Raw genomic sequence first — 27,095 nt, 5'->3', positions numbered from 1 at the left:
TTATCAATTTATGTGTAAGAAACAATAATCGTCCTACCGCAGTTTTGCGACGTGTGTCCAGTGTCAGATCTTCTATATTCCCTTATATAAAACCTTGGTGTCTCCGACCAAACCTGCTGATTGGGATTTTACAATTGTAATAACTTTACAAAAAAAAAGTTTTAGACTAATTTGAGGGTGCTGAATTCAAATCTGATCTTACAATTTCTCTATCACATCACATTTTTGCGCTATAGGTATATATCCCATTTTCACATAATGATCGTGTACACAAGCCCGATCACAAGCTTTCTGGGATGTTCGTGTTACAGATCGGGTCCAGGGACTGTAAAAAAAAAAAAAAGCACATTATTAAAAAACATTATGATCATACTTACAGGTCCCACGACGCATCCTGCAGACTCCCGGCGCTTTCTGTTTCCGAGTCAATCATCACTGTGCCCTCTCGGTAACCAGAATGACTAAAGGACCTTCGGTGACGTCATACACATGTGACCAGTCACGTGTGATTGTTGTATTACCGCATTGGCTACAGACTGATCACATGACTATGCCATCATCAAAGGTCCTGGACGGTAAGGCTGCTTTCACACATCCGGCTTGAGCTGTGCGGCTCAATCCGGCTGTGCAAGCTATGCAACGGATGCAGTGAAAACACCGCATCCTTTGCATAAGTTTTTCCCATGCGGCCCGTCCGGTTTTTGCCGCTTGCGGCATGCTACTGAGCATGCGCAGTGACAAAAAACGCATGCGGCGGCCGGATGCGGTGTTTGCCGCATCGCGCCGCATCCGGCCGCCATAGGCATGCATTGAAAAATGCGCCGCGGCGCGATGCGGTTTTTTTGCCGCACGAAAAAACGTGCCAGGCAACGTTCCATCCGGCTGCCGCATCGGCTAAATCTGCCGCATTTGGCAAAAACCGGATGGAACGCAAGGCCATGCGGCACAATGCGGCACTAATTAAAGTCTATGCAGGAAAAACGCAACCGCCAGCAAAAAAAAAAAACGGTTGCGATTTTCCTGCAAAGTGCCGGATTGTGCCGCATTGCAGAAACCGGAGGTGTGAAAGCAGCCTAACTGACCTTCGATTGTCACTGTGCGAGTGTCGCGTCACATCACGGCGCACAATCTCCCCACAGGAGTGGGTCAGATGCATCTGTTTCCATGCAGCTGAGGCGCTCCTGTCCTGAGATCAGTCCGTGCGGGGTGATGCAATGCGACACGTAAGTGTAATCATACCCTCACTGTCAGCCTACTTCTTGCTCTGTACAGAGCGATGTAGTAGAGCTGATATGGCTCTTTGCTTCTCACTCTGTATAGACACTGTCCGTGTACAGTGATGAAGCAGGGTTCACAATGCTACCCTTCTGGATTACATCGGACTAAGTATTGTTTTATAATAAAGATGGAGTCTCTAAATGTTTTTTTGTTTTATTTCTAATAAAAAAAATTCTCTGTGTTGTGTTTTTTTTACTGTTTCCTAGAAATTCATGGTGATCATGTCTAATTTGGCGTGACACCATGAATTTTGGGCTTAGTACCAGCTTTATATTTTCAGATGGTATTAACCCCTTTATTATCCAGCTTGCCAATGCCACCAGGGTCACTGGACGAGTCGGGTAAGGCGCCTGGAAATGGCGCTAAGAAACAATGCGCCATTTTCAGGGGCGGCTGCGGGCTGCTGAGAATCCCAGACCCCAGCTGCCTGGCTTTACCTGACTGGCAATCAAAATATGGCGGGAGCCCACGCCTTTTTTTTTTTAGTTATTTTTCTAAATAATAAAAAAAAAATAATGGGATTCCCTGTATTTTGATTGCCAGTCAAGCTAAAACCAGGCAGATGGAGGTGGTAGCCCGTAGCCATCCGCTTCATCTGCGCTGAAAACCAAAAATACCACGGAGCGCTACACCATTTTTTTTAATTATTTATTTATTTTTATACAGCTATATATTGTGTGTATATATTATATATACAGCAGAAGCCAAAATTAAGAGACCACTGCAAAATTGTCATTTTTTCTGATTTTCCTCTATATTTTTGAGTAAAATGTAAATTGTTCTTTTATTCTATAAACTAGTATTTTCAGGAAATAAATACAAAATGTTTTGCTTGAAAATACGGAGACGTCAGTAGTTTATAGAATAAAAGAACAATTTAGATTTCACTCAAAAATATAAAGAGAAAAATCAAAAAAAGTGAAAATTTTGCAGAGTACTCTTCATTTTTTCCAGAGATGTGTATATATATATACAGGGCCGTATTTACCATTAGGCACCCGTGGTCCGGTGCCTAGGGCGGCAGATTGTGAGGGGCGGCACCTTCTGGCAGCAAAAAAAAAAAAAAAAAAAACCATTTTTTTTTTTTTTTTTTTACATTTTTTTTTTTTTGTGGCCGCCGAGCACAGGGAGCTGATTGACCCCGGAACTGCCGGCGCCTGCACTTCCGGGGTCACAGGCGTGCACCAATCAGCTCCTTCCTCTGTGCTGCGTCCACTGCTGTGTGGACGTCACATGCAGAGCTCACAGCAGGACGCCGCGGAGGACGTGATGGAAGCCGGTGTCAGAAGAGGATACTCACGTGAGCCAGGAAGATGGCGGCGGGCACTGGAGAAGGTAAGTGGATTCATAAGGAGCGTGGGAGTGTCTCTAATGCAGACCGGAGATCTGCGCATGCGGGGGGGAGGCGGCAAAGGCAGATACTGGAGGGAGGCAGAGGCTGAGACTGGGGGGAGGCTGGAGGGAGGCAGAGGCTGAGACTGGGGGGAGGCTGGAGGGAGGCAGAGGCTGAGACTGGGGGGAGGCTGGAGGGAGGCAGAGGCTGAGACTGGAGGGAGGCAGTGGCTGAGACTGGGGGGAGGCTGGAGGGAGGCAGAGGCTGAGACTGGAGAGAGGCAGAGGCTGAGACTGGGGGGAGGCTGGAGGGAGGCAGAGGCTGAGACTGGAGGGAGGCAGAGGCTGAGACTGTGGGGAGGCTGGAGGGAGGCAGAGGCTAAGACTGGGGGAGGCTGTATGGAGGCAGAGGCAGAGACTGGGGGGAGGCTGGAGGGAGGCAGAGACTGGGGGGAGGCTGGAGGGAGGCAGAGGCTGAAACTGGGGGGAGGCTGGAGAGAGGCAGAGGCTGAAACTGGGGGGAGGCTGGAGGGAGGCAGAGGCAGAGACTGGGGGGAGGCTGGAGGGAGGCAGAGCCTGAGACTGGGGGGAGACTGGAGGGAGGCAGAGGCAGAGACTGTGGGGAGGCTGGAGGGAGGCAGAGGCAGAGACTGGGGGGAGGCTGGAGGGAGGCAGAGACTGGCGGGAGGCTGGAGGGAGGCAGAGGCTGAGACTGGGGGGAGGCTGGAGGGAGGCAGAGGCAGAGACTGGGGGGGAGGCTGGAGGGAGGCAGAGGCAGAGACTGGAGGGAGGCAGAGGCTGAGACTGGAGGGAGGCAGAGGCTGAGACTGGGGGGAGACTGGAGGGAGGCAGAGGCTGAGACTGTGGGGAGGCTGGAGGGAGGCAGAGGCTGAGACTGGGGGAGGCTGGAGGGAGGCAGAGGCAGAGACTGGGGGGAGGCTGGAGGGAGGCAGAGGCAGAGACTGGGGGGAGGCTGGAGGGAGGCAGAGGCTGAGACTGGGGGGAGGCTGGAGGGAGGCAGAGGCAGAGACTGGGGGGAGGCTGGAGGGAGGCAGAGGCAGAGACTGGGGGGAGGCTGGAGGGAGGCAGAGGCAGAGACTGGGGGGAGGCTGGAGGGAGGCAGAGGCTGAGACTGGGGGGAGGTTGGAGGGAGGCAGAGGCTGAGACTGGAGGGAGGCAGAGGCTGAGACTGTGGGGAGGCTGGAGGGAGGCAGAGGCTGAGACTGGGGGAGGCTGGAGGGAGGCTGAGGCTGAGACTGGAGGGAGGCTGAGGCTGAGACTGGGGGGAGGCTGGAGGGAGGCAGAGGCAGAGACTGGGGGGAGGCTGGAGGGAGGCAGAGGCAGAGACTGGGGGGAGGCTGGAGGGAGGCTGAGGCTGAGACTGGAGGGAGGCTGAGGCTGAGACTTGAGGGAGGCTGAGGCTGAGACTGGAGGGAGGCTGGAGGGAGGCTGAGGCGGAGACTGGGGCAGGCTGAGGCTGGGGGGAGGCTGGAGGGAGGCAGAGGCTGAGGCTGAGACTGGGGGGAGGCTGGAGGGAGGCAGAGACTGGGGGGAGGCTGGAGGGAGGCAGAGGCTGAGACTGGGGGGAGGCTGGAGAGAGGCAGAGGCTGAGACTGGGGGGGAGGCTGGAGGGAGGCAGAGGCTGAGACTGTGGGGAGGCTGGAGGGAGGCAGAGGCTGAGACTGGGGGGAGACTGGAGGGAGGCAGAGGCTGAGACTGTGGGGAGGCTGGAGGGAGGCAGAGGCTGAGACTGGGGGAGGCTGGAGGGAGGCAGAGGCAGAGACTGGGGGGAGGCTGGAGGGAGGCAGAGACTGGGGGGAGGCTGGAGGGAGGCAGAGGCTGAGACTGGGGGGAGGCTGGAGAGAGGCAGAGGCTGAGACTGGGGGGAGGCTGGAGGGAGGCAGAGGCTGAGACTGTGGGGAGGCTGGAGGGAGGCAGAGGCTGAGACTGGGGGGAGACTGGAGGGAGGCAGAGGCTGAGACTGTGGGGAGGCTGGAGGGAGGCAGAGGCTGAGACTGGGGGAGGCTGGAGGGAGGCAGAGGCAGAGACTGGGGGGAGGCTGGAGGGAGGCAGAGACTGGGGGGAGGCTGGAGGGAGGCAGAGGCTGAGACTGGGGGGAGGCTGGAGAGAGGCAGAGGCTGAGACTGGGGGGAGACTGGAGGGAGGCAGAGGCTGAGACTGTGGGGAGGCTGGAGGGAGGCAGAGGCTGAGACTGGGGGAGGCTGGAGGGAGGCAGAGGCAGAGACTGGGGGGAGGCTGGAGGGAGGCTGAGACTGGGGGGAGGCTGGAGGGAGGCAGAGGCTGAGACTGGGGGGAGGCTGGAGAGAGGCAGAGGCTGAGACTGGGGGGTGGCTGGAGAGAGGCAGAGGCTGAGACTAGGGGGAGGCTGGAGGGAGGCAGAGGCAGAGACCGGGGGGAGGCTGGAGGGAGGCAGAGGCAGAGACTGGGGGGAGGCTGGAGGGAGGCAGAGGCAGAGACTGGGGGGAGGCTGGAGGGAGGCAGAGGCAGAGACTGGGGGGAGGCTGGAGGGAGGCAGAGGCAGAGACTGGGGGGAGGCTGGAGGGAGGCAGAGGCAGAGACTGGGGGGAGGCTGGAGGGAGGCAGAGGCTGAGACTGGGGGGAGGTTGGAGGGAGGCAGAGGCTGAGACTGGAGGGAGGCAGAGGCTGAGACTGTGGGGAGGCTGGAGGGAGGCAGAGGCTGAGACTGGGGGAGGCTGGAGGGAGGCTGAGGCTGAGACTGGAGGGAGGCTGAGGCTGAGACTGGGGGGAGGCTGGAGGGAGGCAGAGGCAGAGACTGGGGGGAGGCTGGAGGGAGGCAGAGGCAGAGACTGGGGGGAGGCTGGAGGGAGGCTGAGGCTGAGACTGGAGGGAGGCTGAGGCTGAGACTTGAGGGAGGCTGAGGCTGAGACTGGAGGGAGGCTGGAGGGAGGCTGAGGCGGAGACTGGGGCAGGCTGAGGCTGGGGGGAGGCAAAGGCTGAGACTGGGGAAGAGAGGCTGATGCTGAGGGAAGATAGAGGCTGATGCTGGGGGAGAGAGGCTGATGTTGGGGGAGTGGGAGAGAGGGGCTAATGCTAGAGACAGAGGACAAGGGATGAGGGATAGTGCAATGACAAAATCGATTGGGTGGGGGGAGTGTAAGGACTCAGAATAAGAGGGGGCAGCATTGGGAGCTCATTGTGAAGAAGGGGCAGCATGTGTGGGATCAGTATGGAGTGGAGCAATGTAGGGGAGTCAATATCAAGAGTGAGGTAGTGTGTGTGGGGGGGGTCTCAGCATAAGCGTTAGTGTGGTGGTCTTAGCATGAGTGGGGCAACATGAAGGTCTCATTATGGAAAAGAGGAAGGCAGCATTAGGAGCTCATGGAGAGGGACAGCATGCATGAGACATTGTGAGAAGGGGGCAGCATGCATGGGACACTGAGGAGGGGGCAGCATGCATGAGACATTGTGAGGAGGGGGCAGCATGCATGGGACATTGTGAGAAGGGGGCAGCATGCATGGGACACTGAGGAGGGGGCAGCATGCATGAGACATTGTGAGGAGGGAGCAGCATGCATGGGACATTGTGAGGAAGGAGCAGCATGCATGGGACATTGTGAGGAGGGAGCATCAAGCATGAGACATTGTGCGGAGGGAGCAGCATGCATGGGACATTGTGAGGAGGGAGCAGCATGCATGGGACATTGTGAGGCGGGAGCAGCATACATGAGACATTGTGAGGAGGGGGCTGCATGCATGAGACATTGTGAGGAGGGAGCAGCATTCATGGGACATTGTGAGGAGGGAGCAGCATGCATGGGACATTGTGAGGAGGGGCAGCATGCATGGGACATTGTGAGGAGGGAGCAGCATGCATGGGACATTGTGAAGAGGGGGCAGCATGCATGGGACATTGTGAGGAGAGAGAAGCATGCATGGGACATTGTGAGGAGGGGGCAGCATGCATGGGACATTGTGAGGAGGGGGCAGCATGCATGAAACATTGTGAGGAGGGGGCAGCATGCATGGGACATTGTGAGGAGGGGGCAGCATGCAAGGGACATTGTGAGGAGGGGGCAGCATGCAAGGGACATTGTGAGGAGGGAGCAGCATGCATGGGACATTGTGAGGAGGGGGCAGCATGCATGGGACATTGTGAGGAGGGGGCAGCATTCATGGGACATTGTGAGGAGGGGGCAGCATTCATGGGACATTGTGAGGAGGGGGCAGCATTCATGGGACATTGTGAGGAGGGGGCAGCATGCATGGGACATTGTGAGGAGGGGGCAGCATGCAAGGGACATTGTGACGAGGGAGCAGCATGCATGGGACATTGTGAGGAGGGGGCAGCATGCATGGGACATTGTGAGGAGGGGGCAGCATGCATGGGACATTGTGAGGAGGGGGCAGCATGCATGGGACATTGTCCTCACATCATGCTGCTCCCTCCTCACAATGTACAGATCATATTTCATAATCGAGGAAGGTGTGGTGCATATACAGTAGTTTATAAGGGAGGGCAGTGTGGTGTTTATTAGGGGCAGTGTCACAGTCACAGTATATAAGTGGGGACGGTGTGGTGGGAATATTTTATACTCATGCTATGTTTTGATGTGCCTGTGGTGATTCCCATTGGGGGGGGGGGGTTCGTTTCTTATTGATACTTTTTCAAGTGTTTTACAGAGTAGATCTGCCTTAAACAGATGTCGTGTGCGAAAACTCAGTTTTACGTTGTCACTAAGGGGCGCGACCACTTAAAGTGCCTAGGGCAGCATGAAGGCAAAATACAGCCCTGTTAATATATATATATATATATATATATATGTATATATATATATATGTATGTATGTGTGTGTGTGTGTGTGTGTGTGTGTATGTATGTGTGTATGTGTATAGATAGATAGATAGATAGATAGATATATATAGTTGTATAAAAATAAATACATTGTAAAAAAAAATGACGTAGTGCTCTGTGGTATTTTTGATTCTCAGCGCAAATAAAGCAGACGACTATGGGCTGCCACCCCCCCCCCCCCCCATCTGCCTTGCTTTACCTTGGCTGTCAAAAAAAAAAATTAAAAAAAATGTGTGGGACTGTGCTCAGATACAGGGAGTATGGAGAAGCGTTCACTCAGTCTTACAAAATACATACAATATTCAGTTTGCTCTGACACCACAGTGGGCGATTTTTAACATGTTGGAGGAGACTCAACGAAGTCTTCCGAGAGGCACCAGGGCAATTTTAACTATTTGGGCCTCGGCCACTAGGAAAAGTATCCTACATCTCTGGGTAAATCCTGAAGCACCCTCTCTAGCGTTTATCCAAACAAAACTAATGTTCATATTCAAAATGGACTGGCTGGATGCACTGTCGAATAAGGAGAAGTTGACTAAGCGTTTCTTTGAAACATGGTCTTTATTTATACCTAACTTGGCTAGAGTGCTTAAGGATAGACTTAAATCTCAGTTTGGACAGACCTCTTGGTACCTTCTTGAACTGCTCAATGGACACATACCAATTGCATACGTTAGCCATTTTAAGTTGCTTCTGGTCGCACGCAGAGCGGGGGGAGGGGTGGGCAGGACTGTTTTGATTATAATGTCATCAATGGAATGCTCTTTGTATAAAAGAGCAGATTGTAAAAGAAATTCTGTTAAAATTCAATAAAAAGATGTTTAAAAAAAAAAAAAATGTGTGGGCTCCTGCTGCATTTTCTATTGCTAGCTAAGGGTAATCCAAGCAGCTACTGGCTGCTAACCCCTAGTGCTTCGTGTTACCTTCATTCAATAGAAAATTCAGGGAAGCCCTTTTTTTTTAGCCAAAAAGCTATAAAAAAAAATGACGTGGGCTTCGCCATATTTTTCTATGCTAGCCAGGTACAGCAGGCAGGTTACAGGCTGCCCCCAACCTCCAGTTGCCTATTTGTACCTGGCTGGCAACCAACAATATAGGGAAGCCCTTTTTTTAATTATTTCATGGATCAAGGATTTGAGCTACCATGCCCCAAGCAGGCACCGCCACTGAGTCACTATCGGATACCTTTAACTCCGGTGGGGACACAAGGCCTCTCACCCCCTCCTCTCCAAGAACAACCTTGTTAGCAGTGAATACACAGTATGTAACACTTACCGGGGTTGTAGGTTGATCAAGCCTGTTGGAGTAGAGGGAGGTCCTGGTAAGTGACATCCAAGGTATAGGGGTGTCCAGGTATTGGGGTGCTCCTTTTGAGGGCCCCACGTTGGGCGCCAGACTGTTGGGGGAGACCTCCGGGTCTCTCAGGGTCTCAGAGAAGCATTTCAAATCAGAACTGCGCAGATGTATATGAATCAGGAAAATGAACACTCAGAGACGTATCTCTATTTGGGTGAAGCACAATTGTGTTCGTCTGACCCTTGTATTCAAGAGCATAACATTTAACTTTTTATACATTTGGACAGTCTTTCCTGTACAGCAATATTCCATAGTAAGATATTCAGGTGTGTCTGGGCGTGGACGAGAGACTACTGAAGAATGTTACTTATTCATGAGTCTAACCGGTTTTCAAAATATCCAAAGTATCTGTTCTATTTAGCCCTAAAACATAGTTTGTTTACTTATACATTCCTTCAACATTTCAGTCAGGTATATGTGGAAACTAATACAAAAAGCAGTCAGAATACAGATTATCTTTTTATATTATATTATTATACTGGACAAACTATTCATAGCCTAGGCCTTCACAATGGTTTCTCAAATAGGGGCAGTGTATAGAGAGAAAAGGAGGAGACCCAAGATTGAGCCTTGAGGAACCTCAAAATTCAGGGGGAGAGCAGCGGAGTAAGAGCCGGCAAAGGAAACAGGGAAGGAGCGATCGGAGAGATAGGAGGAGAATCAGGCGAGAGCGGTGTCCTTGAGGCCAATAGAGCGGAGCATGGTGAGGAGGAGTTGGTGATCCGCAGTGTCAAAAGCAGCTGAGAGATCTAAAAGAAAGAATAGGGAACAGTGGCCATTTTATTTTGCCATTAATAGATCATTGTAGACTTTGGTGAGGGCTGTTTCGGTGGAGTGTAAAGAGCAGAAACCAGATTGAGAGGGATCGAGAAGCAAGTTTTCAGCAAGTTTTCAGAAAGATAGCGGATTAGACGAGAGTGGACCAAGCGTTCCAGGAGCTTAGAGATAAAGGGAAGATTAGAGACCAGTCTGTAGTTAGCGGCACAGTTCTGATTGAGGGAAGGTTTTTTAAGTAGAGGGGCTATGATGGCATGTTTAAATGATGAAGGAAAGGTACCTGATGAAAGAGAAAGGTTAAACATTTTGGTTAGATAGGTAGTGATATAACAGCTTGGTATCCACCAATAATAAATACGCCTAAAATATAACTTTTAATAAAAATTAATAAAATGGAGGACCAGACAAACATATATAGCGCATTTGCGCCTAAAAATTGTCAATTGTGATATCCTATATCTTGAGTATTAGGAGAAATACTATCACAGACAATAACTGATAGGCAATAGAATAGTCGGCATTAAACAACCCTCATGTCAGGTTTCCAGGTTTTCCAGTTCTCTTTTGACTGCCCTTGCCCTCGGTTAACATGGAGGTTACCGTTCTGTTGCCCTACTTCCTGTCCAGCAGCTTAAAAGGCCGCCTCCCAGCCCAGTCCAGTGCCTGAGTATACTGCCTGCTGTGTGCTCCTGCTGTGTTTGCTGCTTATTCCGGATTGCCTCGGGATTCCCCTAAAGGACTACCTACCGATTGTCTCAGGACTGTACCCGGCTCTTAAGGCTGTGCCCGGATTCCGTTTACCATCTTCGGTCAGCACTCCGCCTGGTTCTCTTTTGGTTCGTAACCATCCTGGATAAACATTTCCGTACGGACACTCATTGACTTTACCGCTTGCTCCTTATCCCGGCCGCTGCGCATTTAGGCCTTCCGGGGTAGATTGCCGGACAGTCCCTGTATAGGGGTTCGCTCCGGTGGTCTCCCTGGGGGAGTCCGGTGCGTGGTCCCGGGAATCCCCTGCGCGTCTATTCCGGAAAGTATTGTATGTGTTATTGTATTGTTGTGTTTGTTCTGTTTCTACCGTGGTGACATACTATAAAACATCTTGTACCCGGAACTCGTCTCTGATTGTCATTGCCTTACGCTATCGAAATCCTCAGAATATAGAATAAGTATTACATTATACTCAGGCCATTAGAGGATTTCGCTGGGGCAATGACTGAGACACGAGTAGATCAGCTGTTCTCCATGATTAACTCCCTGCAGCAGGAGATGGAGGTGGTGCAGACTAAGCTTAGAGATGTGGAGGCACAGCTGGGCCATGATCACCAGGTACTGGGTCCGGCTATACAGGATTTGCAAGTCAGAGTGGAGGCTCAGGAAGCCGTCCCCACTACGTCCGTACCAGCTGCCGGTATGCCTAGGTTACCCCCATTCCGTTTTAATGGTGATCGTAGTCAGTTCCGTGGATTTATTAACCAATGCATACTGTTTTTCGATGTACATGCTGAATATTACCGTTCTGACCGGTCAAAGGTGTTATGTATCATCATGTTATTAACCTCACGAGCACTGGCTTGGGCTAATCCGATGATAGAAAACCGGGACATCCGTTTAAATCACCTAGATGACTTTCTGAACGCAATGGCGCAGATGTTTGATGATCCGAATCGCCGTGCTACCGCTGAATCTGCTCTCCTTTCCTTACGTCAGGGAAAGCGCTCTGTCATTGAATACGCCACTGAGTTCAGGAGGTTAGTGGTAGACACCGACTGGGGAAACAATGCATTATTGTCCGTTTTCAGAAAGGGTTTGTCCGGTACCATCAAGGACGAGTTAGCCCGTTCCGAATCCCCAGGGGATTTTGACCTGTTTCTCCAGCACTGTGTGCGCATAGATACCCGTTTAACGGAACGTAGACAGGAAAAATGGGCAGCTATAAACCGTATAAATAATAATACATTTCCTTCCAGAGAACCGGCTTTCAGGACGCCACGGGAGGCTGAGGACGTTCCTATGCAAGTGGACTCTCTACAAAAGCGAGAGACCAACGAACGTCGTGAACACCGGCTCCGTGAGCGTTTGTGTTTCTACTGCGGTCAATCGGACCATTTTTTAATCGACTGCCCGAAACGTCCGAATCGCCCAAATAAGGTATTGGCAGCCATGGCAGAGTGTGATAACACGGACGCAGAGTCTGATATCTCTGAGGCAAGTGGACACTTGGATGCGGTATTTCCCTTGACGGTAATGTCTACCTCACCGAAGGACTCAGAAGGGAAATATACCCATTGTTCACTCCCCATTCAGATCCGGTGGGAGGGACAGCTAATTCCTACCTCTGCAATGATAGACTCTGGGGCAGGGGGAAATTTCATGGACTTTTCTTTTGCTAGTAAACACGGTATCCGGACTCAGCAAAGATCCTTACCGGTTACCATGGAGACGGTAGACGGATCTCCGTTAACATCTGGACCAGTGGATCGGGAAACAGTACCGCTAGAATGCGTGATGAAACCAGGTCAGCAGGAGACTCTTGTTTTCATGATGATCTCTTCTCCACATTTTCCGATTATTCTAGGTATTCCGTGGCTACGGTCTACAAATCCGGTCATCAATTGGGAAACTAAGGAGATATCCTTCCCACCGCAGAGTGATCCGGCCATTTGTCCAACTGTTCCGGTTCCGGTAACACCACATGCAGAAGGCACGGTACAGGTACCCGTTTTACCCTCGGTTTATCGTGACTTCGCTGACATATGCGACAAAAGAAAGGCCGATCGGCTTCCTCCGCATAGACCGTATGATTGCCCCATAGACTTACTCCCAGGGGCAGAAATCCCGTTTGGTCATGTTTACCCGTTGGCGGCACCTGAGCTAGAAGCCCTAAAGGAGTATATTGATGAAAGCCTGGCCAAGGGATTTATTCGCCCGTCTACCTCGCCCGCAGGGGCACCCATCTTTTTTGTGAAAAAGAAGGAGGGGACTCTGAGACCCTGTATTGACTACCGGGAACTGAATAAAATAACCATCCGGAACCGGTATCCGTTACCGTTGATTCCGGAGCTATTGGAGAGAGTCCAACAGGCAAAGATATTCACCAAATTGGACCTCCGTGGGGCATATAATCTGCTTCGTATACGTCCCGGAGACGAGTGGAAGACCGCGTTCCGATGTCGGTACGGACATTTTGAGTATTTAGTGATGCCTTTTGGACTTTGTAACGCTCCTGCGGCATTTCAACATCTAGTTAATGATATTTTCAGGGATATCATGGACCAATTCATGGTGATCTATCTGGATGATATTCTAATCTTTTCTGATTCTCTCCAGGAACACCAGGAGCACGTCAAGACCGTACTTACCCGGCTGAGGGACAACCACCTGTACATTAAACTGGAGAAATGTGAGTTCCACTGCTCACAAATACAATTCTTAGGTTATGTCATCTCTCCTCAGGGACTGAACATGGAATCTAGCAAGATACAAGCCATTCTCGACTGGCCGGAACCGGGAAACATCAAAGAGGTACAACGCTTTGTCGGTTTTGCCAACTTTTACCGACGCTTTATCCGTAACTTTTCAGAGATTGTTCGTCCCATCACCCTGTTGACTAAGAAAGGACAGAAGTTTGTATGGTCCGCCCAGGCTCAGGAAGCGTTCCATCGTCTCAAGGGATGTTTTACCTCAGCACCCATACTAGTGCATCCGAATCCCGCACTTCCCTTCATCGTGGAGGTCGACGCTTCCGACTACGCATTAGGGGCCATTCTTTCTCAAAGGACCGGGGACAAGAGTCTCCTGCATCCGTGTGCCTTCTTCTCCCGCAGGTTGTCCCCTGCAGAAAGGAACTACGACATTGCGGATAAGGAATTATTGGCGATTATTGCCGCCTTCAAGGAATGGAGACACCACTTACAGGGAGCCGCGCAGCAAGTGATAGTACTCACAGATCACCGTAATCTGGAATTTCTCAAGTCTGCCAGGTGCCTGTCTCCACGACAAGCCCGTTGGAGCCTATTTCTTAACCAATTCAATTTTGTTGTTACATACCGTCCAGGTTCACGTAATGGGAAAGCCGATGCCTTGTCCCGAATCCCTGCAGTGGACTCCGTGCCTGGAACCCCGTCGCAGACCGTGTTAACAGATGCCAATTTCGTTGGAGTAATCCAGGACCAGGACTTGTGGAAGGACATCAAGCTGGCCTATGATGGTGATGTATTTCTTGCTGCCCCCCCGAATGATGTAACTCTTGTTCTTCGGAATGGTGTGTGGTTAAGAGAACGACGCATTTATGTCCCGGAGGCCGTAAGACTTCGGGTTCTCAAGTTGGTTCATGACTCCGTGTTGGCCGGTCATAGGGGGGTACAGAAGACGCAGGAATTTCTGAGCCGGTTTTTCTGGTGGCCTACCTGTTTAAAGGACGTGAAGGACTATGTCCACTCATGTGTGGTTTGTGCCCGGTGCAAGGTCCCTCGTGTGGCTCCTACGGGACTCCTCCAACCGTTACCCGTGCCATCTCGCCCTTGGGGGTCTATCTCCATGGATTTTATTGTGGAGTTGCCGGTCTCAGGCGGGCATAATACCATTTTAGTGGTGGTGGATCGATTGACTAAAGCTGCTCACTTCATTCCGTGTACCGGTCTTCCCTCAGCCGCAGAGACAGTGGATTTGGTTGTCCAGAACGTATTCCGATTGCATGGGGTACCGGATGAGATCATCTCCGATCGGGGCGTGCAGTTCACGTCGAGATTCTGGAAGGGGTTTTGTACGGCACTCCAGATTGATGTCTGTTTGTCTTCTGCATACCATCCTCAGACAAATGGACAAACCGAACGGACGAATCAAACCCTGGAACAATATCTTCGCTGTTATGTCAGCCATCTCCAAGACGATTGGTTGAAGATGCTTCCGTTGGCGGAGTTCTCCTACAACAACACTCAGAGCAGCTCCACTAAGGTAACGCCCTTTTTCGCTAACCTGGGTTACCATCCGACTATTTTGCCTAGGTCACCGGTTGCGGTTTCGGTACCAGCGGTGGAGGACAGAGTGACAGAACTACGACAAAATCTGGAGGTTCTAAGGAACACCGTAGCTACGGCCCAGGAGCGTTACAAGAGGTCGGCGGACACTCACCGGAAACCGGCACCCATGTACAAGGTAGGGGACTCTGTATGGTTATCCACCAAAAACCTGAGATTGGGTGTTCCTTCGCAGAAACTGGGACAAAAATTCATCGGTCCGTTCAAAATCACCGGGATCGTGAGCCCTGTGGCCTGTCGGCTACGGTTACCGCACCATCTAAAGGTACACCCGGTCTTTCATGTGTCTCTCCTCAAACCCGTTTCCCCTAATACTTTTCATGGTCGTATTGTGCCTCCTCCTCCGCCTGTGATGGTCGACGGCGAGGAGCAGTTCGTGGTTGAGGACATTATTGACTCCCGGCTCCATCGTCGTCGGCTTCAGTATCTGGTACGTTGGCAGGGGTACGCCCCCGAGGACGATTCCTGGGAACCGGTGGGTAACATTCGGGCACCCCGGAAGATTGCTCAGTTTCATCGCCGGTACCCGGACAAACCTGGCCCTGATCCGTCCTGAGGCCGTCTCTGGGGGGGGGAGTAATGTCAGGTTTCCAGGTTTTCCAGTTCTCTTTTGACTGCCCTTGCCCTCGGTTAACATGGAGGTTACCGTTCTGTTGCCCTACTTCCTGTCCAGCAGCTTAAAAGGCCGCCTCCCAGCCCAGTCCAGTGCCTGAGTATACTGCCTGCTGTGTGCTCCTGCTGTGTTTGCTGCTTATTCCGGATTGCCTCGGGATTCCCCTAAAGGACTACCTACCGACTGTCTCAGGACTGTACCCGGCTCTTAAGGCTGTGCCCGGATTCCGTTTACCATCTTCGGTCAGCACTCCGCCTGGTTCTCTTTTGGTTCGTAACCATCCTGGATAAACATTTCCGTACGGACACTCATTGACTTTACCGCTTGCTCCTTATCCCGGCCGCTGCGCATTTAGGCCTTCCGGGGTAGATTGCCGGACAGTCCCTGTATAGGGGTTCGCTCCGGTGGTCTCCCTGGGGGAGTCCGGTGCGTGGTCCCGGGAATCCCCTGCGCGTCTATTCCGGAAAGTATTGTATGTGTTATTGTATTGTTGTGTTTGTTCTGTTTCTACCGTGGTGACATACTATAAAACATCTTGTACCCGGAACTCGTCTCTGATTGTCATTGCTCTACGCTATCGAAATCCTCAGAATATAGAATAAGTATTACACCTCATTAAGTAGTGAATGGAGGGAAATAAAAGGCAACAATCTCACCCGTCTTCACTTCATTAGGGGTGAGTGTTCCTCAGCCGCAAAAAGGTGTAGGACACGGAGTTGCCACATCAATGAGATCTTGTGGCTTCCACATGTGTTCCACGGGTTCTCTTTACAAACAACTCCGATGTAGTATCATAGAAACTTTTTTCCTCTTCTCAACGCGTTTCAATAAATCAATAAATCATCAGGAGAATTAGAAAAGAAAAGTGGTGTCTTTTAGTGAAACCGGCATATCCGCCATAAGGTTCAGACATCCATCCGATGCCACATTGCTATGTCACTCCTAGGACCGGCACATCAGCCACAAAGTCCTGACACGTGGCGCTTACTGGTACTATGCCTGCTTGTGCATAGTACCAGTAAGCGCCACGTGTCAGGACTTTGTGGCTGATGTGCCGGTCCTAGGAGTGACATAGCAATGTGGCTTATGTCAGCTTATATAGAGGCTGTGTGGACTTCCACTATAAAATCCCTCTGTGTGTCGGTGGTCGTGCGCGCTGTGCGTCCTGTGCCAGGATGGTCAGATTGTCTGACCAGATGAAGGCCTAAGGCCGAAATGTCTCAAGGTGGACTTTCTACCATTGTACAGCACGTTTTTTCCACTTGTTCACAATAAAGAAAAAATAGATCAAGAAATTTGAACTTGTGTCCGTTTTTGGGAACTACACAGTGTGCCGGGGTTTACTTTTTACCCTTATTATAATGTGACACTGCAGAGTCTGCACAGGAGAGGGAGGAGAAGGGAGCCAACAATGACTGCAAATTGTTCATAAGCAGCTGAGTATTGATGGCGCTTAGATTTCTGTATGGGTGATAAGTGAGGGCATCCCGGGTGTCAAGACAGTTTTTGACAGAAAAGCAGAGAAGGTTGTGGTCAGAGAGTGGGTGAGGGGAATTAGTAAAGTCATGAAAAGTGCAGAGGTGGGAGAAGACCAGGTCCAGCATATTACCATCCTCATGCGTAGGAGACTTAGTGAGCTGAGTGAGGCCGAAGGAGGAGGTTAGACAAAGAAAATGGGTGGCAGATGGAGAGAGTGGGTTATCAATAGGGAAGGCACACAGGGATGAAAGGAGCAGACCAACACCTCGAACTGGTCTGTTCTCAGGTCTGGGGGTATGTGAGAATTGGAGCCCACCATATGAGAGAGCAGCAGCAGCAGCGATGGTGTCAGAATGCTGGATAAAGTTTTCTGTAAGAGCAAGAAGGTTAAGGGAGTTGGAGAGGAAGAAGTCTTGAATGTAGAGGAGTTTGTTGCGCACTGACCGTGAATTCCAGAGTGTGCAATTAAAAGGGACAGGAGATGATGAGCACTGGATATTGATAAGATTGGCAGGGTTTCTATATGTTGCAGGATGAGAGTTATATGTACTAAAGGACGGGGGGCCAGGGTTGCGGCTAGGAGGAGGAAGAAGAAGAGAGAGAGCAGGTGGTTTAGTGATTTGTGTGAACGTTGTGTGCGCTGTGTGGGGGTAGTGGATGTGTAGGAGGGGGGTATAGGTGACGGAAGGCAGAGACTAATACATAGAAGAAACAAAGAGATAAGACAAATGGATAGTGTAATAGAGCAGAACCAGACTCATGCTTGTGAGAGTGTCTGGCCCTGTGTCCCTGAATCCTGCCCTGTCCATGTGCCATGATTAACTGGAGAGAAACACTTCACATGTATTGCTGTTAGGAATATACAGCACATGTTATCCCTAGGCTGGACTGAGATACATTTGAAGTATCTGCTGGGATGTATGTCACTATTTTCTATGTTGATTAATTAAGCAATTACAAAGACACCCTATCAGGGATTCCGATACAAGATAACAGACACCAAGACTGGGCAGAAAAAGAGCAGAAAAGCAGATGGGAGTCAATGTGAACCATTTGGTAGTCAGTAAAAGGAACAGATAGTGTCTAGCAAAGCTGAATTCAGGAGCTGTTCACACTTGGCATATGAAACGCAAACAGATTTTTGACAAATACTTTCTGGTGACTTCTGGGACATTTGTGGGATATTTCTGAGCACTTATGATGCACTCATCAGATGCCCGCAGAGACCCACACATTGATGGTGTCAGGGTCTCTACTTATACAGGTCAATAGGACACATGTAGCTTTGTTCTTCTTAATCTATAAACCACATCCAAAACCATACGCAGGCAGTGTTTATAAAATATATGAAAGATGTTACAAAGGAAAACAATACAGTATATACAATAACAGAAAAAAATTACTGAGCTGGATCAGAGAAATGGCTTCAGATTTCTGGAGGGAAGGACTCCAATGGAACGTAGAGCAATCCTACACGGCAATGTTCCTTCACTGAACAAGGATCATAATTGGCATTAGCTTTTTCTTAACACGAGTTACACACACATACTTCCCCTCTGGTGACTCCTAACAGGGCTGGACTTCAGATAACTATAGGATGTGTCTACAGGGTGCTTTACACGCTGCGACATCGCTAACGATATATCGTCGGGGTCACGGTGTTTGTGACATACATCCGGTGTCGTTAGTGACATCGCAGCATGTAACACCTCTGAGCGACCTAAAATGATCGCAAAAGAGGTAAAAATCGTTGATATTGGAGAGGTCGATCCAACACCAAAAATCGTTGACAGGTGAGTTAACTGTCTGCGACTTCCAATACCTCAGTTACAGTTAGGTCCAAAAATATTTGGACAGTGACACAATTTTCACGAGTTGGGCTCTGCATGCCACCACATTGGATTTGAAATGAAACCTCTACAACAGAATTCAAGTGCAGATTGTAACGCTTAATTTGAAGGTTTGAACAAAAATATCTGATAGAAATTGTAGGAATTGTACACATTTCTTTACAAACACTCCACATTTTAGGAGGTCAAAAGTAATTGGACAAATAAACCAAACCCAAAAAAAAATTTTTAGTTTCAATATTTTGTTGCGAATCCTTTGGAGGCAATCACTGCCTTAAGTCTGGAACCCATGGACATCACCAAACGCTGGGTTTCCTCCTTCTTAATGCTTTGCCAGGCCTTTACAGCCGCAGCCTTCAGGTCTTGCTTGTTTGTGGGTCTTTCCGTCTTAAGTCTGGATTTGAGCAAGTGAAATGCATGCTCAATTGGGTTAAGATCTGGTGATTGACTTGGCCATTGCAGAATGTTCCACTTTTTTGCACTCATGAACTCCTGGGTAGCTTTGGCTGTATGCTTGGGGTCATTGTCCATCTGTACTATGAAGCGCCGTCCGATCAACTTTGCAGCATTTGGCTGAATCTGGGCTGAAAGTATATCCCGGTACACTTCAGAATTCATCCGGCTACTCTTGTCTGCTGTTATGTCATCAATAAACACAAGTGACCCAGTGCCATTGAAAGCCATGCATGCCCATGCCATCACGTTGCCTCCACCATGTTTTACAGAGGATGTGGTGTGCCTTGGATCATGTGCCGTTCCCTTTCTTCTCCAAACTTTTTTCTTCCCATCATTCTGGTACAGGTTGATCTTGGTCTCCTCTGTCCATAGAATACTTTTCCAGAACTGAGCTGGCTTCATGAGGTGTTTTTCAGCAAATTTAACTCTGGCCTGTCTATTTTTGGAATTGATGAATGGTTTGCGTCTAGATGTGAACCCTTTGTATTTACTTTCATGAAGTCTTCTCTTTACTGTTGACTTAGAGACAGATACACCTACTTCACTGAGAGTGTTCTGGACTTCAGTTGATGTTGTGAACGGGTTCTTCTTCACCAAAGAAAGTATGCGGCGATCATCCACCACTGTTGTCATCCGTGGACGCCCAGGCCTTTTTGAGTTCCCAAGCTCACCAGTCAATTCCTTTTTTCTCAGAATGTACCCGACTGTTGATTTTGCTACTCCAAGCATGTCTGCTATCTCTCTGATGGATTTTTTTCTTTTTTTTCAGCCTCAGGATGTTCTGCTTCACGTCAATTGAGAGTTCCTTAGACCGCATGTTGTCTGGTCACAGCAACAGCTTCCAAATGCAAAACCACACACCTGTAATCAACCCCAGACCTTTTAACTACTTCATTGATTACAGGCTAACGAGGGAGACGCCTTCAGAGTTAATTGCAGCCCTTAGAGTCCCTTGTCCAATTACTTTTGGTCCCTTGAAAAAGAGGAGGCTATGCATTACAGAGCTATGATTCCTAAACCCTTTCTCCGATTTGGATGTGAAAACTCTCATATTGCAGCTGGGAGTGTGCACTTTCAGCCCATATTATATATATAATTGTATTTCTGAACATGTTTTTGTAAACAGCTAAAATAACAAAACTTGTGGCACTGTCCAAATATTTCTGGACCTAACTGTACCTGTCTGCCTGTGGGTGTCAGTACCTCTGCAGCCTGTCTGCAGTCTTCAGGACTTCTGCTGTATGCCTGTCGCAGCTTTTGCCTCTGCTACTCCTCCCAGGTTTTTCAGGATATCTGCTACATGCCAGTTGATGGCTTGAATAATGTCATCTGTCTACTTATAGCTTCCATTACCTTTAACAGGAGAATTTCTTATCAATCAAAGAGGTTGAACTGATTGCTCCAGTTGAAGACTTTAGGGGTGCTTCACAGATAGCGAGATCGCTATGGAGATCGCTGCTGAGTCACGGTTTTTGTGACGCAGCAGTGACCTCATTAGCGATCTCGCTGTGTGTGACACTGAGCAGCGATCTGGCCCCTGCTGTGAGATCGCAGCTCGTTACACACAGTGCTGGTTCATTTTTTGGTCTTTGCTCTCCCGCTGTGAAGCACAAATCGCTGTGTGTGACAGCAAGAGAGCAAAGATCTGAATGTGCAGGGAGCTGGCGTCTGGCAGCCTGCGGTAAGCTGTAACCAAGGTAAATATCGGGTAACCAAGGAAGCCCTTTCCTTGGTTACCCGATGTTTACCTTAGTTACTAGCGTCCGCCACTCTCACGCTACCAGTGCCGGCTCCCTGCTCCCTGCACATGTAGCCGGAGTACACATCGGGTAATTAACCCGATGTGAGCTCTGGCTAGGAGCGCAGGGAGCCAGCGCTAAGCGGTGTGCGCTGGTAACCAAGATAAATATCGGGTAACAAGCGCTTGGTTACCGGATGTTTACCGTGGTTACCAGTGTCCGCAGCTTCCAGACGTCGGTTCCCTGCAAGCACAGCATCGCTTCCACGTCACTGCTGGCTGGGGGCTGGTCACTGGTGAGATCTGCCTAATTGACAGCTCACCAGCGACCATGTAGCAATGCAGCAGCGATCCTGACCAGGTCAGATCGCTGGTGGGATCGCTGCTGCGTCGCTAAAGTATGACGGTACCCTTATTCTCATATATATGTATTAGGACACAGCTCAGAATCACCTTTCAGAAGTAAAATATAAGAGTGTCTGACTTACTATGATTAAATCTGACTTTTATAGTAATGCTACAAAGAAACAGCTGCAAACAATGACATATCACCCTGGTTTAAACATATAAATCCCTTAATTCCCAACTCACCAGATAAGGAACTTGTAACCACTATCTATTTTCTACAAAACTTTTTTTTACTTCAATAAATCTTTATGCCCTATTGCCCAGACAGGAGAAGCCTAGATAAATAAAGTCTGGACAATAGCTAACACTCGCCCTCTTCAGGGCTGGACTGGGACTAAAATTCAGCCCTGGCATTTGGAGGTGCACAGGCCCACTTTTCGTGTGGTGAATGTGTAATATTTCCGTGCACTTGTAGATTGTGTAACACGACCATATAACATGCAGTCACGGCTGCGTCCAGTATTACAGCTCAGGCCTATTTATAGCAAGACCTGGTGAAGCTGCTATTTTCACTACAGAGCTGGATCTCGCAGATAATGAAGAGGATGCTGCTCTCCATATAATGCTGCGGTCTCGTCATATAGCTGATGGGCAGAGATACAAAATCAGACCCCCCCTGAACTAATATTGATGACCTATTCTACAGATAGGTGATAAGAGAAGCTGTTGTTGTAACTGGTGATAATTTTGGACACATACCACTTAGGGAAGGTGCAATGACATTTTTTGGGGGCAGATCCCACCATGGAAACTACTATGAAAAGTCCTTGAATGACCATATGCATTTACTCGCTGTGCATAGGTTAAGGATTTTGAGCATCTTTTACCCACTTCAGGTTTCTAAAACCACCAAGTGATTAAAAGAAGTGACAGCTGCCCTGAATAAATAATTGCTGCGCTTCCTTCAGAAAATATCCCCCTACACTGCCCTTATCCAAAATACCTTCCACACTGCCCCTCTGCTTAATATACCCCCACGCTGCCTCTTTCCATAATGTCCCCATACACAGCTTCTCTCCAAAATGTCCCCTCCACACTGCTCTCTTTGTAATATACCCCCACACTTCCTCTCCATAATATCCTTTCCCATATTGCCCCTCTCCAAAATATTCCCCCCAAACTGTTCTTTTGTAACCCCCGCACACACGCACAATACAATGCACCCCCATCACCCCCTCCTCCCCACACTATACAATGCACCCCCATCACCCCCTACACAAACACACATAATACAAACCACCCCCCCATACACACACACAATACACCTCCATCACCCCCTAGCCACATACACACACGCACTAAAATGCAATTACCCCATCACCACACACACAATACAATGCAACCCAATCACCACACACACGCGCACACACACACACACAATACATCCCCCATCACCACACACACACACAATACAATGCACCCGATCACCACACACACACACACAATACAATGCACTCCTCATCACCAGACACACACACACACACACACAATACAATGCACCTCCCCCCATCACCACACACAATACAATGCACCCCTCATCACCACACACACACACACACACACACACACACACACTACAATGCACGCCCCATCACCACAAACACACACTGTCTGAGAGACGCAAATACATTTGAATAGGAAGGAGGAAGCTGCGGTAACAGACACTGCCACCGCCGCGCTCCTCAGCAGTGTGTGCATGCCGGGCATACTATCACACAGCAGGGCCGGTACAGTGCAGCGCGCTACCTCCTGGTCCTGCTGCACCTAGTGTGCGCACGGCAAATAATACTGCCCGGCCTGCACACTGCTGAGCAGAGCGGTGATGACTGCAGATAGAGCGACCCACTACAGGGACCGGCCCATCTAGCATTTGCCTGAATTGCTCTATGGCCAGTCCAGGCCTGCTCTTCATACATCAGCAGATACAGAATCATGAGTACAGAGAACTACAATTACTGATAATATCCAGCTATTAATATGAGATTAAAAATCCTATTACACGATTATAATGAATACAGATTATTGAATATTAATATGAGATTAAACGCTCAATAACAACCACATGTTGTGAGCCCTTCGCAGAATCTAAGACCATGGCTCCCAATGGCGCAGTTATGAACTCTTTTGGGAGAGTCCCTTTGAGGGGTCCTGTCACCCCCCTGTCCTGGGTCTGGGCTCTTCTCCCTACACTCCGGTCTGCTAAACTTTCTAATGCCCCACATTGGGCTTTGCCAGTATCCAGCGTGCTCTATGTGTGGAGCTTCCTAGGCCTATATAAAGCCGATCAAGACATAACCTGTGCCTTGTAGTAAGACTGTTATTATGTGCACAGCGACTGTCTGTGGTCTCCAGGACGTCTCCTGCTGCGGCTTCTTCTGCTCCTCGTCCCCGATCTCCCCTCACCTCTGCTAATGTCTGATTGTGGATTTCGGTGCCGCACTTTATGACCCCTGACAACACTTAGAAATGCAATTAAAACTGGGAACACATCAGACATCGTACACACACGGCCCGCTCCGACCCCCCTTTGTGAAGAAGCCCTCGCGAAACGCGTCGGGGTCTGTGGAACTGCATCTCCCTTGCTGGCGTGGTTACTATGGGTATGTGTCATCTCTAACCTCTCTTAAACCTATGTCTCTTATGGTTACCAGTTTTTGGCAGGAGTGGAAGTGGCGTCCCCTCACTCCCTTTATACTTCCTGGGAGTGATATGCTCTATTGAGTTAGGATTCTGTGCTGTTCGCCTGCCCTAAACAGTAATTACATCTCTGCACTTCATTGCACTGTATGTATTTTACTGGTTAACCACTGAGCACTTTATTGTGGTAAATTACTATTCATGACACATTGTTCCCAGCTAGAGGATATTTAATATATTTATGGCCAGCAATGGTATGCATGTCCCACTCTTGTCTGTATCCTTGCCAGCACACCTTGAATGAATTTTATTGTGTTTGTTATACCATTGTTTAATAAAAATACTGTATTTGCATGAAGGTAGTTTTGTTGACTCCTTTCTTTGGTCTTTATATCGTACACACACGGCCCGCTCCGTACACCTCGTACACACACGCCTCCGCTCCGTACACCTCGTACACTTGCGGCTCCGCTCCGTACACCTCGTACACACGCGGCTCCGCTCCGTACACCTCGTACACACGCGGCTCCGCTCCGTACACCTCGTACACACGCGGCCCGCTCCGTACACCTCGTACACACGCGGCCCGCTCCGTACACCTCGTACACACGCGGCTCCGCTCCGTACACCTCGTACACACGCGGCTCCGCTCCGTACACCTCGTACACACGCGGCTCCGCTCCGTACAACTCGTACACACGCGGCTCCGCTCCGTACACCTCGTACACACGCGGCTCCGCTCCGTACACCTCCTACACACGCGGCTCCGCTCCGTACACCTCCTACACACGCGGCTCCGCTCCGTACACCTCCTACACACGCGGCTCCGCTCCGTACACCTCCTACACACGCGGCTCCGCTCCGTACACCTCCTACACACGCGGCTCCGCTCCGTACACCTCCTACACACCAACTCCGCTCCGTACACCTCCTACACACACGGCTCCGCTCCGTACACCTCCTACACACACGGCTCCGCTCCGTACACCTCGTACACACACGGCTCCGCTCCGTACACCTCGTACACACACGGTTCTGTTCCGTACACCTCGTACACACACGGCTCCGCTCCGTACACACACGGCTCTGCTCCGAACACCTCATGCACACACGGCTCCGCTCCGTACACCTCGTACACACACGGCTCTGCTCCGAACACCTCATACACACACGGCTCTGCTCCGTACACCTCATACACACTCGGCTCCACTCCGTACACCTCGTACACACACGGCTCCGCTCCGAACACCTCATACACACACGGCTCTGCTCCGTACACCTCATACACACTCGGCTCCACTCCGTACACCTCGTACACACACGGCTCTGCTCCGTACACCTCGTACACATACGGCTCCGCTCCGTACACCTCGTACACACACGGCTCCGCTCCGTACACCTCGTACACGCACGGCTCCGCTCCGTACACCTCGTACACACACGGCTCCGCTCCGTACACCTCGTACACACACGGCTCCGCTCCGTACACCTCGTACACACACGGCTCTGCTCCGAACACCTCATGCACAAACAGCTCTGCTCCGTACACCTCGTACACACACGGCTCCACTCCGTACACCTCGTACACACACGGCTCCGCTCCGTACACCTCGTACACACACGGCTCCGCTCCGTACACCTCGTACACACACGGCTCTGCTCCGTACACCTCGTACACACACGGCTCTGCTCCGTACACCTCGTACACACACGGCTCTGCTACATCCACACTGTAAACCCCTCCTGACCCCACACATAAACTTCCCCTCATCCAGCACCATGACAACCAGCACAGCAGAGTCCTGCATACACTGAGGAGCTGATCATGTGACCCTGACTCCTCCCCTCCATGTGACATCATCACAGGTCCTGTAAGCACAGAGCAGCCATATATCTAGTGTGCGGCTCTGCAGGTGGAGGTAGGTGCAGGGTATTATATATCTAGTGTGCGGCTCTGCAGGAGGAGGTAGGTGCAGGGTATTATATATCTAGTGTGCGGCTCTGCAGGTGGAGGTAGGTGCAGGGTATTATATATCTAGTGTGCGGCTCTGCAGGTGGAGGTAGGTGCAGGGTATTATATATCTAGTGTGCGGCTCTGCAGGTGGAGGTAGGTGCAGGGTATTATATATCTAGTGTGCGGCTCTGCAGGTGGAGGTAGGTGCAGGGTATTATATATCTAGTGTGCGGCTCTGCAGGTGGAGGTAGGTGCAGGGTATTATATATCTAGTGTGCGGCTCTGCAGGTGGAGGTAGGTGCAGGGTATTATATATCTAGTGTGCGGCTCTGCAGGTGGAGGTAGGTGCAGGGTATTATATATCTAGTGTGCGGCTCTGCAGGTGGAGGTAGGTGCAGGGTATTATATATCTAGTGTGCGGCTCTGCAGGTGGAGGTAGGTGCAGGGTATTATATATCTAGTGTGCGGCTCTGCAGGAGGAGGTAGGTGCAGGGTATTATATATCTAGTGTGCGGCTCTGCAGGTGGAGGTAGGTGCAGGGTATTATATATCTAGTGTGTGGCTCTGCAGGTGGAGGTAGGTGCAGGGTATTATATATCTAGTGTGCGGCTCTGCAGGTGGAGGTAGGTGCAGGTTATTATATATCTAGTGTGCGGCTCTGCAGGTGGAGGTAGGTGCAGGGTATTATATATCTAGTGTGCGGCTCTGCAGGTGGAGGTAGGTGCAGGGTATTATATATCTAGTGTGCGGCTCTGCAGGTGGAGGTAGGTGCAGGGTATTATATATCTAGTGTGCGGCTCTGCAGGTGGAGGTAGGTGCAGGGTATTATATATCTAGTGTGCGGCTCTGCAGGTGGAGGTAGGTGCAGGGTATTATATATCTAGTGTGCGGCTCTGCAGGTGGAGGTAGGTGCAGGGTATTATATATCTAGTGTGCGGCTCTGCAGGTGGAGGTAGGTGCAGGTTATTATATATCTAGTGTGCGGCTCTGCAGGTGGAGGTAGGTGCAGGGTATTATATATCTAGTGCGCGGCTCTGCAGGAGGAGGTAGGTGCAGGGTATTATATATCTAGTGTGCGGCTCTGCAGGTGGAGGTAGGTGCAGGGTATTATATATCTAGTGTGCGGCTCTGCAGGTGGAGGTAGGTGCAGGGTATTATATATCTAGTGTGCGGCTCTGCAGGTGGAGGTAGGTGCAGGGTATTATATATCTAGTGTGCGGCTCTGCAGGTGGAGGTAGGTGCAGGGTATTATATATCTAGTGCGCGGCTCTGCAGGAGGAGGTAGGTGCAGGGTATTATATATCTAGTGTGCGGCTCTGCAGGTGGAGGTAGGTGCAGGGTATT

The 27,095-nt window shown here is 50.3% G+C and overlaps 1 pseudogene; it reads left to right on the top strand.

Annotated features, from left to right (window-relative positions):
• Positions 1-27,095, top strand: part of LOC142258750 (uncharacterized) — a 64,770-nt pseudogene that overhangs the window by 8,194 nt on the left and 29,481 nt on the right.

The sequence above is a fragment of the Anomaloglossus baeobatrachus genome (assembly GCF_048569485.1).
Source record: "Anomaloglossus baeobatrachus isolate aAnoBae1 chromosome 5 unlocalized genomic scaffold, aAnoBae1.hap1 SUPER_5_unloc_1, whole genome shotgun sequence".
NCBI lineage: Eukaryota > Metazoa > Chordata > Amphibia > Anura > Aromobatidae > Anomaloglossus > Anomaloglossus baeobatrachus.
This window is presented reverse-complemented; position numbering and strand designations above follow the sequence as displayed.